The sequence below is a fragment of the Tasmannia lanceolata genome, unplaced genomic scaffold (assembly GCF_043159265.1).
Source record: "Tasmannia lanceolata isolate RefF3 unplaced genomic scaffold, GAP_Taslan_0.1 ptg000002l, whole genome shotgun sequence".
NCBI lineage: Eukaryota > Viridiplantae > Streptophyta > Magnoliopsida > Canellales > Winteraceae > Tasmannia > Tasmannia lanceolata.
The window spans coordinates 43653258-43670971 of record NW_027518679.1 but is presented as its reverse complement, the minus strand read 5'-3'; positions in this window follow the sequence as shown (position 1 = coordinate 43670971).

Here is a 17714-nt window from a genome sequence, read left to right as displayed (position 1 = left end):
AACGGTGGGCCCACATTGTTTGGGTAATCAAAGCAGTTCATTTGTTAGGTCCTGATGTAGATAGGTTGTGCATAGAAAATCTTCTCTATGGGAAGATCCTAACCCTCCAATCCATAGAAGTTTTTATACTGTGCCGTAAATCGAAGGGTTAGGAACATCCTATGCAGAAGATTTTCTGATCCCACGCTATATGCATCAGGGCCCAACAAATGAAGGGCTTAGATCACCCAACCAATGTGGGCTCCACTGTTTTTAAGGGGTGCACATGCATGCCCGAGGGGGCACCATATAATTTCTCAGATTTTATATTCTAGTATTTTTCAAAAAACTACAGTAGGGCTTACACCATTGGATAATCCAAACCGTCCATTTGATTGGCCACAAAAGCAAATAGCTTGTGCCCGAAAAATCATCTCCATATGATGTTCTTAGCCCTGTTGAATGACCAAAACACCTTCATTATAGAACTTTTTCATATATTTTGGGTTTTTTGAAACATTTCTTCCGCGTAGAAGACGGTTAGTTTTGAAACTTTCTTGCCTTTTTATAATCACTGAGGCATGGTATAAGAAAGAGCATTACAAGCTGTGTGAAACAACTTCTGATGGTCTCTATCTATATTCAACGGAGCTAATGGGTCAAAACTCAAGAAGCTGTCTTTTTCTCCATGCACTGGTATAATGACATGGATTCCACTATAAGATTCTGTGGGGGTGAAAGAAAGAAAGTAAAAGGGCAAGAAAAGGATCATGTATTCTCTTAGAAAAGGGTGAACTCATAACCTTATCTTGTGGTTTGTGAATGTCTTGAAACTCTGATAGATGGGCTTTCTTTGTAGATAAGCAAACTTTGAAAAGTTAATGTTTTCTCTTATTCATAGACCAATGTTGAAAATCATCATGTACTGGTCTTTGAATGGAATTTTGTGCATGACTAGTTGACTACTGACTAGAACTAGAGCAACACTTTCAAGCTTTAACTCACGAAATTCCACTGGGTTGCAATGAAATCCATTTAAATGCCCCATTCTATCTGTCTACTTCTCCAAGCTTTACATAATTACATTACCGTTAATATTTTTTGAAATTAACAAAAATAGAGTATGATAGTTACATCTTGAAATGCAATCCAAAGACTAAACTATAATCCAACTCCTAATCCACCTGGAATTTTATTAATCAACACGGGAAATACAAGAGGGGGACATACCACCTTACCTCTAAAACGCAAACAAAGGAAAGAAGAAAATTTTATTTACTAGTAATACCCCATCTGGCCCTAGATTTTTCAGAGCAATGTACCAGAAATGTGCTTGTCGGGGCTTACCCTACCACCTTTCACCTTTCCCCCTTAGCTTTGAAACTATTGTCTTGATTGATCTGAACATTTTTCCAAATATCTTGGCTTTGATCTGGCCCCTCTTTGGAAATGGGTTTTCTTTTCCTTTCCTTGGTGGAGTGACTTGTGAAAGCTGCGTAGTGTTTTGTGAAAAGGTTACAGGGTATCTGAAGAAGGTTTCTGAAGAACTAAGACTGTAGTTACTATGACTGTATAGTATGGGGGAGAAGAACGATTTTTTTTATTTTTTTGTTATCCTACGTGTAAATTTGTACTCTATTTGTTTGTATTAATTGTACCCCCTTGTCCCCCTGTCTCCCTAAATCCCTCCCTCACCGAGGGTAGACCTATGATGATCTTGGACTATCAGTTAAAAACGGCCTAGATTTGTTAGAGAAGTCTTTCTAGTCTTTCTCTTGGGCCCATTATAACTAGGACAAAAATGGTGTTATGATAGTGACCACTCATCTCAAGGGCAGCCAAAAGAGACTAATCCCACTGACATACGGTCTTGGAAGTTCAATAAGTAGGAGCTTGATTTGGTGGAGAGTGTTTGAGGACAAGCAGAGATCTCACATGGGAAAAAGTGAATGGATTTGTTAGGGGTTACAAGCAGTGGTGGAGACAGGTGGGGGCGAGGAGGGGCAATTGTCCCCCTGGAAATTAGAATTTTTTGAGGTCTATGCAAAGGATATGCCCCCCTCAAAATACCATCTGCCCCCCCATGACTGATATCTATTTTTCCTAAAAGGGTGAATATACCATTTCTCTTTTTTAGCATCGGATTAGGTCAATGTGGGTTGCTTCATGATGTTATGAAAGATCAATGTTCTAATCCAAAGTACATAAGGCCTCTCAAATGAACGGTTCAGATCAATAAAAGGTGATGGCCCATTGTTGCTCCGACGGAACTTTGGGCCAAGGTCCGTCAAATAAATATTAATTTGGATCATTGAAATTGCGGAATCTACATTTTTGTAGGTAAGACCTCATTTTTGTATGCAAATGGTTTTGGACTTAAAAGATAATTTAAGGGTGGTGATATATTCGCACCCCCTTATAATGTGATTTGACTCCAAAAAAGCGTTAAAAGTCTGCCACAATTCACGTTATAGTGGTGCGAATCATCCTAAACGGGGTGCGAAATGCGAATTTATCATAATACTCTAATTTAAATACAAATAACAATCATAAGAGCTTTTGAATTTATAGGTAATGGCTTTCAAAAAGTCATTCATCTAATGGACGGTTTGGATCATCCTATGGTTCGGGCCATACCATACTTCGAATAAAGTGAAGAGTGTCCTCATCAAAATACAGTAGTGCTGATAACATTTCCCTTTTTTTTTAACCCAGAATTTATCTAGAAACCCAGGGCGCACCTGAAATTTTATTAGTCAATACGGGAAATACAAGAGAGGCACATACTGCCTTACGTCTAAATATACAAAGAAAATAAGAAAACTTTATTCACTACTAATGCTCTAAACCTCACATCTAAGAGAGCATCTGGCCTATAATTCTTAGAGAAATGTACTATGGCTTACGTTGCCACCATTTCTCTTTCCTCTTCCTCTTACCTTTGAAACTATTTTTATGATTGATTTGAACATTTTTCGAAATATCTTGGCTTTGATCTGGCCTCTCTTTGGAGATGGGTTTCCTTTTCCTTTCCTTGGTGGGTTGGTGACTTGTGAATTCTGTGAAGAAGCCATTTGCAATCTTGCAATTAAGAAGAAACAAAACTATTAGTTTGGTATCTTGGGTTACAAGATTTAAAATTACAAAACTATTGCAGTTAGTGAAAACAGAATTTACAATTTGGCTGGAAGAGTGTTTATCCAAGTATGACTTTTGAAACTCTCTTGCCCTTTTTTAATCAATGAGTTATAGTATAAGAATGAGAATTAGGAAAATCCTAATCATCTCTAATCTCTAGCAAATGGAAATAGCTTGAGGAATGATTTTGATCAGATATAGAATCTAACAAATTTTTTTTTTGAATGATACCAAGATTATCTAATATAAAAATACAATCTAACATAAACAGAGGAAAAAAAAATCATGGAGCAACACAAGCACACATGCCTAGAAAACAATAATGTCTTGAAGATAGAGAAGATGAAGAAAATCTAAAACAGTACATGGTATTATACTTTTAGCCTCTGAAGGAAAGTGATTTCATCAAGTTGTAATGTAACAGAGGAAAAATCTCTCTGTTTCATGACAAGAGAGTTGATGTAACACCTTCATTTCGCTATCTATGAATTGCTCTAGAAAACAAAATATCTTTAAGAGAAAGAAGAAGAAGATGAAAATCTCACCTGAGAGAAGAAGAGCACAAACCCCCTCCTCTCAGTGATGTACTGCTGCTACTTAATGGGAACGGGCATGGTTTATAGTTGCCCATAAAAAAAGAGGCATGGTTTGTACTGACACGTGTCCTTATATTCTCCTCTTTATTACAGACACAGTTATTAATGCTTAATTACTGAAATACCCTCAATCCGGTTTAGAAATCTTTCATGGGTCCAACTCGGATCGGGTTCAACCCGAAAAACAAGTTGGTCGGGAGGGGTTTAGTTTTCCCAACTTGGGTTGAGTTCGGGTTGAGGGTTTGGGAAACCCAACCCGATTGGAAACTGACATTTTTTGTAAATTCTTTTTTTATCTTTTTTGTAAGCTTAAAAACCCGGGTTGCTTCGGGTTGAACTCGGGTTGGGTCGGATTGGAAAAAAGGATACCTCGGGTCGGGTCGGATTGGCCTCAACCTGACCCCACCCGCCCCGAGTTGCACCCCTAATCTTTCTCCCACTGCTTTTGGTTGCATATCTGTGAGATTTTATATGGAGTAAGTCTGGATAGTCCATTATTTTTCAAAAAGTAATGTACGGCTCATACCATAGAATGATCCAAACCGTCAATTTGATGGGCCACAATGTAAATAAGTTGTGCTCGCTCTGGGCATGCACATGCACCCCTAAAAAGCAGTGGAGCCCATATTGTCTGGTTAATCTAAGTCGTTCATTTGTTGGACCCTGATGTAGATAGGGTGGGATCAGAAAATCTTCTCCATAGGATGTTCCCAACCTTTCGATTTGTTGCAGTTTAAAATGGACGGCACAGTATAAAACCCTCCACGGATTGGAGGGATCATGATTTTCTGTCAAAGCCCTATCTACATAGTGAGCTCGCATCCCACGATATCCAAAAAATCAGGTGAAGATGACCAAATCTTCTGTCATGATTTTGTGGGGTGAAAGAGAGAAAAAAGAGCAAGAAAAGAACCATGTCTTCTCTTACAAAAGGGTGAACTCAAAGCCTTATCTTTTGGTTTCTGCTGAATGTCTTGCAAGATTTAGCTTTCTTAGTAGACAAGCAAACTTTGAAAAATTAGTGTTTTCTCTTATTCACAGACCAATGCTGAATATCCTCATGTACATATTTTGATATTTGCGCCAAACCCTCTTTGTCTGTCAAAGGTCATTACAATTCCCAAACAGGTTCTCACGAGCATGGTTTTAAATTTCGACCGAAATCCGAAATTTAGGACCGAAATTTTGGATTTTGATGGGACCGAAACTGAAATTTCTCGAAATTTTGAGAAAGTCCGAAATAGGTACCGAAACCGAAATTTAAAACCTTGCTCACGAGCATGGTTTTAAATTTCGATTCGGTCGAGACTGACACCGAAATCACATATAGACCTCGCAAATGGGTGGGTCGGGCCGGGTCAACCCGCGGGTGATGCGGGTGCGGCGGGTCCACGGGTCGGGTGAGGAAATGACCCGCATTTTTGCGGGTCAGAATTTAGGTGACCCGCGCGGCCCGGGGTGGGCCGGGTCAACCCGCGGGTCACCCGCAAATATGGGATTGTAATAATTATCCTGATTTGACCGCATCTGTTTTTCCGGTAATTGTCATAACTTTCTATATTTTATTGGTATTTTTTGGTAATTTTACAACTTTATAACCATTTCTAGGTAATTTTTCATTTAAAACTTTATAGGGAAAATGACCAAATAGAAGGGGTTTCTACTGACTATGACATTTGAAGAGGGGTGTTTTGTAAATCACCAATCAAGAGTGCATATGACTAAAATGCCCTTGATTCTCTCTCTCTCTCTCTCTCTCTCCCTATCAAATCACCTTTTTGAAATGATTACATTTAGAATACAAATCCCAAAACTCACATTTTTCTCTCTTCTTCTTCTTCCTCCCATCTACGTACGTATGAAAAACCCAAAAACCTCCATTTTTGAAACTCAAAAATCTCCATTGTTAGATGCCAAAAGCTCCATTCTATTGCTGAAACCTCATTTTTAGATGTCAAAGCCTCCCTAACCCTTCATTGCATTGGAAAACACCTCCATTTACAACAACTATTGCAAAAAAACGTTATTAGATTCCGAAATCGCAAAAATCTTCATTAGAAACCATCATTCCATTGCACAAAGCCTCCATTCAATGGAAAGGTGTGTATTTCTAGCCCTCTCCATTCTCTTTCAATTATAAGGCATGTTTATAAACTTGAATGAAAGTTTTACATGTTAAACTACTGTTTTCCACTTTATAATCATTGTTATTTTACTGTAAACCACTAATTTCTTAAGTTAACTACTATTTCACTACGATAAACCACTACTGAAGTGGGTGTTTATAAGTGGTTTATATAGCTTCTTTGGTTAAGAATCCTCAGTAGTGGTTTATAATCCTAAGTAGTGGTTTATTAAGGCTTACCAATGGTTTAGAGTGTTTATAATTGGTTTATAAGGATTAACAATGATTTAAAGTGTTTATAAGTGATTTATACAGGGTGAACAGTAGTTTATAGTGTTTATAAGTGGTTTATACAGGCTTATCAGTGGTTTAGAGTGTTTACAACTGGTTTATATAGGGTAAACAGTGGTTTATATAAGCCTATCAGTGATTTAGAGTGTTTATAAGTGGTTTATATAGGCTTATCAGTGGTTTAGAGTGTTTATACATGGTTTATATAGGGTAAGAAGTGGTTTATAGTGTTTATAAGTGGTTTATATAGGCTTATCAGTGGTTTAGAGTGTTTACAACTCGTTTATATAGGGTAAACAGTGGTTTATCTATGACTATCAGTGGTTTAGAGTGTTTATAAGTGGTTTATATTGGCTTATTAGTGGTTTGGAGTGTTTATACAATGTTTATACAGGGTAAGAAGTAGTTTATAGTGTTTATAAGTAGTTTATATAGGCTTATCAGTGGTTTAGAGTGTTTACAATTGGTTTATATAGGGTAAACGGTGATTTATATAAGCGTATCAGTGATTTAGAGTGTTTATAAGTGGTTTATATAGGTTTATCAGTGGTTTATATAGGCTTATCAGTGGTTTAGAGTGTTTACAAGTGGTTTATATAGGGTAAACAGTGGTTTATCTAAGCCTATAAGTGGTTTAGAGTGTTTATAAGTGGTTTATATAGGCTTATCAGTGGTTTATAGTGTTTATACATGGTTTATACAGGGTAAACAGTGGTTTAGAGTGTTCATAAGTATTTTATATAAGCCTGGCAGTGGTTTAGAGGATTTATAAGTGTATAATATATGGTAAACAATGGTTTAGAGTGTTTATAAGTTGTTTATATAAGCCTAACAGTGGTTTAGATTGTTTATAACTGGTTTATATAGGCTTAACAGTGGTTTAGAGTGTTTATAAGTTGTTTATACAGTATAAGCAGTGGTTTATATAGGGGTAAGCAGTAGTTTAGAGTATTTACAAGTGGTTTATATACGGTAAACAATTGTTTAGAGTGTTTATAAGTTGTTTATACAGTGTAAGCACTGGGTTAGAGTGTTTATAAGTGGTTCATGTAAGCCTAGCAGCGGTTTAGAGTGTTTATAAGTTATTTATATAAGCCTAACAGTAGTTTATAGTGTTTATAAGTGGTTTATATAAGCTTAACAGTGGTTTAGAATGTTTATAAGTTGTTTATACAGTGTAAGCAATGATTTATAGTGTTTGTAAGTGGTTTATATAGGGGTAAGCAGTGGTTTAGAGTTTTTACAAGTGGTTCGTATAGGGTAAACAGTGGTTTATAGTGTTTATAAGTTGTTTATACAGTGTAAGCACTGGTTTATATAGGGGTAAGCAGTGGTTTAGAGTATTTACAAGTGGTTTATATAGGGTAAACAGTTGTTTAGAGTGTTTATAAGTTGTTTATACAGTGTAAGCAGTAGTTTAGAGTCTTTATAAGTGGTTCATGTAAGCCTAACAGCAGTTTAGAGTGTTTATAAGTGGTTTATATAGGGTAAGCAGTGGTTTGGAGTATTTACAAGTGGTTTATATAGGGTAAACAGTGGTTTAGAGTGTTTATAAGTGTTTTATATAAGCCTAGGAGTGGTTTAGTGTGTTTACAAGTGTTTAATATAGGGTAATCAGTGGCTTAAAGTGTTTATAAGTGGTTTATATAAGCCTATTAGTGGTTTAGAGTGTTTATAAGTGGTTTATATAGACTTAGCAGTGGTTTTAGAGTGTTTAATGGACGGTTGGGATCATCCCATGAGAGAGAGAGAGGGGCATTGTGGCCCTCTAATGGAAGGTTGGGATCATCCCATGAGAGAGAGGGACCATTGTGGCCCTTTAATGGACTGTTGGGATCATCCCATGAGAGAGAGAGAGGGGGGCATTGGGGCCCTCTAATGGACGGTTGGGATCATCCCATGAGAGAGAGGGGCATTGTGGCCCTCTAATGGAAGGTTGGGATCATCCCATGAGAGAGAGGGGGGCATTGTGGCCCTTTAATGGACGGTTGGGATCATCCCATGAGAGAGAGAGGGGGGCATTGGGGCCCTCTAATAGACGATTGGGATCATCCCATGAGAGAGAGGGGCATTGTGGCCATCTAATGGAAGGTTGGGATCATCCAATGAGAGAGAGGGAGGCATTGTGGCCCTTTAACAGACGGTTGGGATCATCCCATGAGAGAGAGAGGGGGGCATTGAGGACCCTTTAATGGACGGTTGGTATCATCCCATGACAGAGAGAGGGGGGCATTGGGGCACTCTAATGGACGGTTGTGATCATCCCATGAGAGAGAGAGAGGGGGCATTGTGGCCCTCTAATGGACTGTTGGGGTCATCCCATGAGAGAGAAAGAGAGAGGAATTGTGGCCCTCTAATTGATGGTTGGGATCATCCCATGAGAGAGAGAGAGAGAGAGAGAGAGAGAGAGAGAGAGAGAGAGAGAGAGGTGACGATATTTTAAAAATGAGGGTATTTTTGTCTTAAACCCTTGCAAACCAGTCACCATCACTCTAGATTGGTTATTTCCAAGTCTCCCCTCTTCAAATGTCATAGTCAGTAGAAGGCCCTTTCATTTGGTCATTTTCCCAACTTTATAATTTAGCTATTTTACTTTTTTTGTGTAATGATTACTTTTTTTTGTTTGCTAGCAACATGTGCGCATCTTTGCACCCGGATGGCGCCACATGCTTAGAAGTTGCCACAGGAGAAGTTTGGTAGCAAATTGTTATAAAATAGAAAACAGAAGGAAATGTTATCAACACTACTGTTTCTTATGAGCGCACTCTCACTTTATTAAAAGTATGGTATGGCCCACACCATAGGATGATCCAAACCGTCCATTAGATGGGCCATAGCCTAAATAGGTTATGCTCCAAAAATCATTTCCATAGGATGATCCTAACCCTCCAATCTGAATGTTAGAGGGTTGATCCTAACCCTCTATAGATCGGAGGGTTAGAATCAACCAATGGAAATGATTTTTGGAGCATAACCTATTTAGGCTATGGCCAATCTAATGGACGGTTTGGATAATCCTATGGTGCGGGCCATACCGTACTTTTTATAAAGTGAGGAGTTCCCTCGTAAAAAACAGTAGTGCTGATAACATTCTAAAAAAAATATTAAAAGATATGGTAAAAATGCGGGTGCCCGCGGGTTGACCCAACCCGACCCGTGTTTTTGCGGGTTGGGTCACCCGCGGGTTAGATTTTGACGGGTCACTAAAACTTAGACCCGTGCCCGCAAATTTGCGGGTGGGTCGGGTCGACCCGCGGGCACGGGTCGCTTTTGCCAGGTCTAATCACATATACCCAAAAGTGTGAACATCATCACCGACTCAACCATTTTCTTTTATCTTGGTTTACCAATAGTTATTATGATAGCTTAGGAAAGAATTTTTTAGTGATAGATATTAGATAGAGTTTGACTTTATTAGGACTCATAGACAATAGGTTAAAAGAGATACGGTAGAGCTGTTTTTAGTCATCTAGGATATTAGAAATAGCTCGTAGTATTTATTAGGGCTGCAACTCGAGCCGGGTAAAACCCGACCCGCATCGACCCGACCCGAAAATAGCCTGGGTCGGGTTCAGGTTTCATGGGTTTCGGGTCGAGCCGGGTTCAGCATTCAAAAGCCCGCATGAATCTCGGGTCGAGCCGGGTTTGAAGGGGCCCGACCCGACCCGACCCGAGTTACATAAGTTATAGTATGTACATTTTTTTCTATTGTTAGTTAAAAGTTAAAGGGATAATTACATTTACACCCCCTCTAGTTTCTGACACATCCACTTCCACCCCTATAGTTTAAAACGTGACAAATACACCCTTGTAGTTTCAATTTGTTTAAGGTAGGCCCCCTCAGCTGAAGGTTCGTCCATAGATTGAAGGGTTAGGATGATCCGATGGAGCTGATTTTTTTGGCACACCCTAACTATGTCAGGACCCATCAAATGAACGCTTTGGATCATCCAAACAATGTGGGCCCACATTATTTGGATGATTTTTTGGTAGTGTTTGGATTCGGGTATTGGCCCACATTATTTGGATGATCCAAAGCGTTCATTTGATGGGTCCTAACATAGATATGGTGTGCCCAAAAAATCAACTCCATCGGATCATCCTAACCCTTCAATCTATGGACGAACCTTCAGCTGAGGGGGCAAACCTTAAACAAATTGAAACTACAGGGGTGTATTTGTCACGTTTTAAACTATAGGGGTGGAAGTGGATGTGTCAGAAACTAGAGGGGGTGTAAAATGTAATTATCCCAAAGTTAAAAGTGAAAACGCACGCACCCATTGTTACTGTATGTGAGTGTAATTTATGCTTCTATGAGTTGAGTTGATTCAAGTGTTTGATTCAGCATTGTTTGATTGTAATTACAACATTGTTTGATTACAGCATTGTTTGATTCAAGTGTGATGTGAGTGTAATTACATCATTGTTTGATTCAAGTGTAATGTGAGTGTAATTTCTGCTTCTATGAGTTGAGTTGCCTTGCCAAACAAGAATTTTCCTTAAAAATTTGCGTCAGCGTGAAAAAACCCGACCCGACCCGAACCGACCCGAGATTTATCATGGGTAGGGCCGGGTTTGGGAATCATGGGTTTTTCGAAAAAAAACCCGACCCGACCCGACCCGAGATATTTCTCGAGTAGGGTTGGGTTCTCCAAAACCCGACCCGCCCGACCCGAGTTGCAGCCCTAGTATTTATCATAAGACTTTTGTTTTATTCAAACTTCTTCATGTACATATTGAAAGCCAAAAACGTGAATAAAAGTTAGAGTGCCATTGTGAGGCTTTCACGTAAAAATAACCACCCAATCGGCAGGCTTCTCGTGTCAAAGGCCCTCACAGTGTGAAAATGTTCTTTAAGTAATTTCCCCATGGTCAACAAAAGGCCTCTGCGAAAAGCAGTATTTTCTGCTCATTCCCACCAACTCAAGGGTAATATGGTAATCATACCACAAGGGAAATTATGGATTAGCCCTATCACAGTCAACCACTATAAATAGGGGGTAAAACCCAAAATGTAAGAGATACGATTCCCAAAACTTACTATTTCCATTGAGTTTTCCTTATCTGCCGCTGTCACTGACTTAAGCATCGGAGGACCTTCCTAGAGAAACCCCTCCGGATTGATCTTCTAACCGTTTGCTTGTGTGCGTAGGTCAAAAGCAAGGCCGGACACTCACTCTTCACTTCTAGCTCAGCTGTTCACAGATTTTGACCGCAACAGATTCCACTATAAGATTTTGTGGGGTGAAATAAAGAAAGTAAAAGGGCAAGAAAAAGGACCATGTCTTCTCTTAGAAAAGGGTGAACTCAAAGGTTATTATAGTTCCCAAAAAGTTCTCACAAGCGAGTTAAAAAATAAATAACAAGCATAGTTTGTGCGATTATTAAAACATAGTTGTGCTGATATCATTTCCATTAATTAGTAACTGGAAAAAGTTGCCTTTCTTTTGGAGCAAGAGTCACGCTAATCAAAGCAAAATGGTTATGGAGTGTAGAAAAGAAGGGTCACAAGCAACAAATCTTGAGCTTACATTTGGCTTAGGATTCCAGCATCATTTCCCTTTGAGTAGGTACTTGAAAGAATGGAGGGGAAATTAGTAACTAGATAAAAAAGACAGGGCAGTGATAGATTGGAGAAGCTCCAAAGATATGTCAATGCCCATTGGCTGGACATCACCTCAGGATGGTCTACAAAATTAATCGGGCTTGATTACACGTGCACCTCCTCTTGTGGGACTCACAAATTATTGACTGCTCTTTTACGCTAAAGGGGGTTGTCCCAAGTAAAAAAAAATGGGGTAAATATATCATTCTCCATATATTTCGGCCAATGATAAATTCGCAACCCTTGTAGGATGATTCACACCCCTTGTAACGTGAATTGTGGCAGACTATTACGCTTTTTAACTCAATTCACGTCAAAAAGGGTGCAAATAATCCTAACGGGGTGCGAATATATCACCTCCCTATATTTTTAACTTGCAACCATCAGTATACTGAATTCAAAGTAGACCTGGACAACAATTCCCCTGAATGACAAGAATCATGCGCAACTAAACCGAATGTAACATATCTGAAGGCTGATAGGGGAAATACACGATTTTAATAGGCTCAAAGCAGGACTCTATAAGATAGGGTACAAACAGCCCAAAAGGAAAAGGGAAATGATAAATTTGCCACCCTTTTTTTACTTGGGACACAGCCCCCTCTAGAGTAAAATAGTAGTCATGAATACACTACAGGTGGCTGTCCCAAGTAAAAAAGGGGGCAAATATATCACTTCCCAAAGGAATGTGTGGCTATTACTAAGAACATTCTGTATATATGACCGGGTGGGAGTTTTTTTTTGGCCTGCAATTTAATGTTGCAGACACCAATCACCCATAGGCAATTTCACCAAAGCAGTTTCCCCCAAATGAGAAAAGAAAAAGGAAAATATTCATTCAGAAACCAACCAGTCTTACCTATATTTCTATAATCTTCGAAATTAACAGAAACAGACTATGATAGTTACATGTTGAAGTGCAATCCATAAACATAACTATAATCCAACTCCTAATCAAATGCGGTTGGATGGGCTTCCGTCGGCTCACGAGGACCTTGGCAACTACAGAATATGATAGCAGAGGTCCTTGATCTTATAAGGATTCTGCAACTTAGAATTGAGCATCGGAGAAGATCAGCCAATGAAGAGGCGGATGTTCTTGCCAAAGCGGGAGTGCTAAAGGAGGAAACTGTAATTTCCACAACTAGGTAGTTTAGCAGCTCAGGCTAAGAATTGTAAGGGGACTACATATATAGTTCCAATCTAGGATGTACTCGGGTTTAATCCACTTCTGTATTTTGGCGGGGACAACTTGTCCCAACCATTACTCAATAAAATTGTCAACTTTCAAAAAAAAAGAAAATCCAACTCCTAATTCTGAGTAAAAAAGAAATTGTTAGAAAAGTGATGTGCAAATCTGTAATTTAGGATTCGAGAATACCTTATAACAAATTAACCTCACAACTTGAAGACAGAGATCAATAATACTATTTTCTGCAATAATAATCTGTAAAGGAAAAAAGAAATCGTTAGATCACTTATTGAGTTGAGGCACGAAGAATCTTCGCTGTCCTTAAGGCAAATCCCGCCCCCACTATGACGAATCAACGGTGCAGATGGGCTTCTCGGCGTATGCCTCCAGGATACAACAACTCTCGCTCCAGGGGTGTGCACTCACGCAGCCCGGATGCCTAAGAACTCGCTTATATTTGCCAAAAGCCTTGAGCAGAAAACCAGAGAGAAAACCAGAGAAGAGAAAGAGCAGAAGAAGAATCCGTCAAGGATGTCTTTCTCTTTTCTCTAAAACCGATTTATATAAAAATGTAATTGACACGTTAGGGTGAAACGTCGCACTCTTTTAGTGCGTGAGAGACATTTTCCAAACGGTCACTAAACCATGATTAAGGAATCTCAAACGGTAAAAAAAGAGTTAAAACAAAAATAAATAAATTCTTGACCGTTAAAAGGAAAAATAAATAAATAAAAAGAAAAGCATTAAGTCCACGCGCGCGGCCGGCTGCGCCGGGCCGGGCCGAGTGGCGCACGTGTGTGGTAAGATCAAAAGCCCACCGGACCCAAGTGGGCGATCCGTGCGCGTAGGATCCCCATGACCTCTTTTTTATTCACAAGGTTAAGAGAGTGAAAGTATATATATGGCCACTCTCATCCTCTCACACTTCCCATCTAGGACTAAAGTTTTCTCATGACTTTAGTCGTTTTGGAGGGAAGCCCAAAAGCATACATTGTGGACCCCGATCCGAGGACGGGTGAGGGAACAAGTCCCTAACACCCTCTAGATCATCCACGTGTGAAGGAGAGCTCTGCCAAGGAACTCTCGAAACGGATGCCACCCTCATAGCATAGCACGAGTGGCGATATAAAAAGAAAGAGATATGTCTTGATCCGGAGCCAAGGCTCGAAACCCAGACATACCTAAAATAAACTCAGAGTCGCCATCTATGGATATGCCATGGAACCCCAAAATTAAATCCTCTGTGCAATGGATAACCAGAAATATATACGGGTTCGTGCCTGATTACGAATGGAGAAGGTCTGAAGAGCACCCCCAATTCGTCCGAGTGCAAGCACTTGGTCTCTTATGCCATTTTCATTAACTCCAAAGAAGTTTGGGTAAAAATCATGTGAAATGGGAACAATCATCGGGAGTCGTCTACCTAAGCATGCATTTCCTTAGGATAAAGATAATAAGCACACATAAAATAAAATAAAAGATGTGTCACCTAAGCATAGCTAGGTTATGAGTGACATGCCTAATGGGTGTCTAAGTTCTGATGTGCAGACACATGCAAACTATAGCTAAAGGTATAGGATCAGTACAAGAAAGTAAGAAAACACATCAAAACATATAATAACAACACAATAAATCCTAAGACTCTAAAACATTAGCCCGAGTCCTTGGATGATCTGATATTCATCCAAAGAAGCCTACGTATCCCCGCCTCTACGAGAATCAAGGCAACGTAGTTCTTCGCGCCTATTCTAAGCTATGATGCCTAAGACACCTAGCCCTCTATCCTAGACTCAATCTAAAAGACCGGACCAATTATTAAAGTTTATTGTACGATTATTTAAATTCCAGTGAATTGTGGATTTTAGGACACCCTATATGCCCTAACTAAATGCAGATTAGCCCTAAGCTAATGTAGGTGGTTCCTACAACCTATGTGTAACTAGGCTGTGTTTCCTAAGGAAAACAAATGGTGGACTAACGTATCTTATTCTAGTCATCATTCGACGATGTGGATCGCCGACTGACAGGACGAAGGCGCTCCTATAACTCTAGGACAGACCCCTAACTTTAAAACAAGTACACAACAAACAAACAATCAAACAACCTATCAAAAGAAACTCCTAACTCTAAGAGAAAGATCTTTTGAAAACAAGGTTTTAAAGGTTGCATATTCAAAAAAAAAAAGAAGATTTAAAATGCTATTTACAAAAGTTTGGCTGGACTTGGGATATAGATCCCAAGCTGCACTACGTACCTCGTAGAAGAGGATCAAGCCAACGTAGTTCGAAACGAACTCTCCTAATTGCTAATTCTAAAACATTCAACATTTTAGGCTTTTGATATTTTTTTAATGTTTTTGAAGTTTTAAATTTCTAATGTTTTTGAGTTTTAAATGTATTCAATGTTTTTTGGATTTTAAAGATGTTTTAGATGTTTTCTGAATTTTTAACTGTTTTCACCCTTTTGGTTAAAGACCTAAGGGAATATACAAAGCAAAACCCTAGGGCAAATAGGGGAAACCCCTAAACCCGGTAAACTGATGCCAAAGACAAGGAAATAAAAGGACATCAAGAGGCAAAGCTCTAATGAGACTGTGCTAGTCTCCAAAGAAGAGAAAAGACACCAAAACTAAAGAGAAACTCCCTCCAAAAACACTACCAAAAGCGAAGGTAAATAAGTCAAAAACTCTCGAATAACACTCCTAAAAGGACAAATGAGTCAAGGACTCTCTAATAACATCGCTAAGAAATACAAATGAGTCAAAGACTCTCTAGCAAGGCCATTAAAGACAACCGAATCAAAGACTCTCTAATAACACTATCTAAAGGATGAGTGAGTCAACGACTCTCTAACAATATCATCCAAAGGACGAACAAGTCAAAGACTCTCTAATGAAAACCACCAAAGAAGACAAATGGGCCAAAGGCTCTCTAATACTACTACCCGACAGATAAATGGGTCCAAGATTCTCTACTAACATCATTAAGAAGACAAATGAGTCAAAGACTCTCTATTAAAACCAAGGTTAACTCCCTAAAGGGGAGGCCCTAAACAAAGAGGCTTGTCTCCAGAGGGGAGCTGCCTAGCGAGACAAATCATGTCTCCTAAAATGGAGGGTTCTAGATAACTCTTTTATTGCCCTTATGATAGAGAAGATGTCTAAGCTACTGGACAAGATAACCTCTTAAAATGAAGGACAAGGCCCTAGAAAAGAATCCTATGGATATGAAGAATATGACCTTAAGGAGGGGATCCCTGAACCTGTAAAACCTTAAGATATGAAGGGACAAGGCTGGCTCAGGACACATATTGTCATCCTCAAACCTGAGAGGAAATTCTTGTAAATCGATAGACAGATCAAATGCCGGAAAATCCCTGACTCTAATAAAAATCTCGGTGACAAGAAAGATGCTCAAAGAATTCTAAGTGAAACCCGAATCTCTATACAAAGCCCGGAAGAGAAGTAGAGAAAAAGAGAAGGGGGCTCCGAATAGCCTCTTCAACTACAAGACTTGATATAACGGACACTATCATGCGGTCACATCAACATGAACTTCCAATATTGGAATATAACACCATGGGTAACATCTCATCAGTTTATAATGCTGTAAATGTGAGCTTTTTGAAGAAGAAAGCATTACTCACCTATCTATACAAAAGCAGCAACCATTCTTGCCTTTGACTATTTAAAAGAATTTCCAAAGAAACACATTACATTACCTACCCTAGTCATGCAATATCTGATTAAGTACAGGCTGCACAGGAAGAAAACTTCACAGTTAAACTATTCCAAACATAGTGGAGAAAACTTGCACAATTCAGCTCCCATCAGCCGGCACTTTACGACTCTATTTGCATCCAATCACTTCAATTAGCGACCTTAAAAAAGGGAGTGCCCTGAAACCCCTCCTTGAAATTAACAATTCTATATATGCCTTAAACCACAAAATACCACTTCCAGCTCTATCAGCCACATTCCCCAAAGTTTTCATCACAAGACACAGCTAGCTTTTTTTTAGAATGAGAAAATGCCAAGAGGTCTGAAGGAATCTAAATTGAAGATGAAATGGGAGTTTGATTGTGAACAATTGCAGATATGTACCCAAGGATTCCAAAATTGTAAACTTAATTCTATCAATGTTCATTAGGACGCTTCACCTCAAGGATCAAAATCAACACAAAATTAGGACCGAGGACAGAACTTCAGCTCTTATTTATCTCAACCATGAGGCATGACTATCAAGACATATTGCATTTAATTCAGGTATCAATATCAGATGCTCAAAATTCATATGAAGAACTCACCACAAGAACACAAGCACATTCTAACAACAAGTGATGAATTATAAGAGAGAGAAAAAAAGAGGAAAGTGGATGAGTATAAGGAGGAATACCTTCTCTGAATTATGTTACGATCTCCCAATTACCTCTCGCAATGACTAATTGCTGAGAATTTGATCCTCTGAAAAATCGAAATGATGATAGGGCTTTGATTTATGCCGGAAGTGACGTTGCCGGAGATGTCGGACCTGACAAGGGAAATGAGGAAGATGATGATGTTAGAGGTGTTTATGGAGGCTGAGGATGGAGGAGCTGTTAGTGGAGATGGGTGGTAAAATGGGTTTGTAAAAAATCAGAAATGGGAGAGGTTAAAATGAAATGGGTTTGACAAATTCTAGATTGGGGTTGGATTTATGGTTGTAATTGGGCGTGAAAATGAGATGGGTTTAAGGGGCTGTGAAGAGGAAAATGATGGTGGAGAGGCCGACCGGTGAAGGGAGGTGAGAT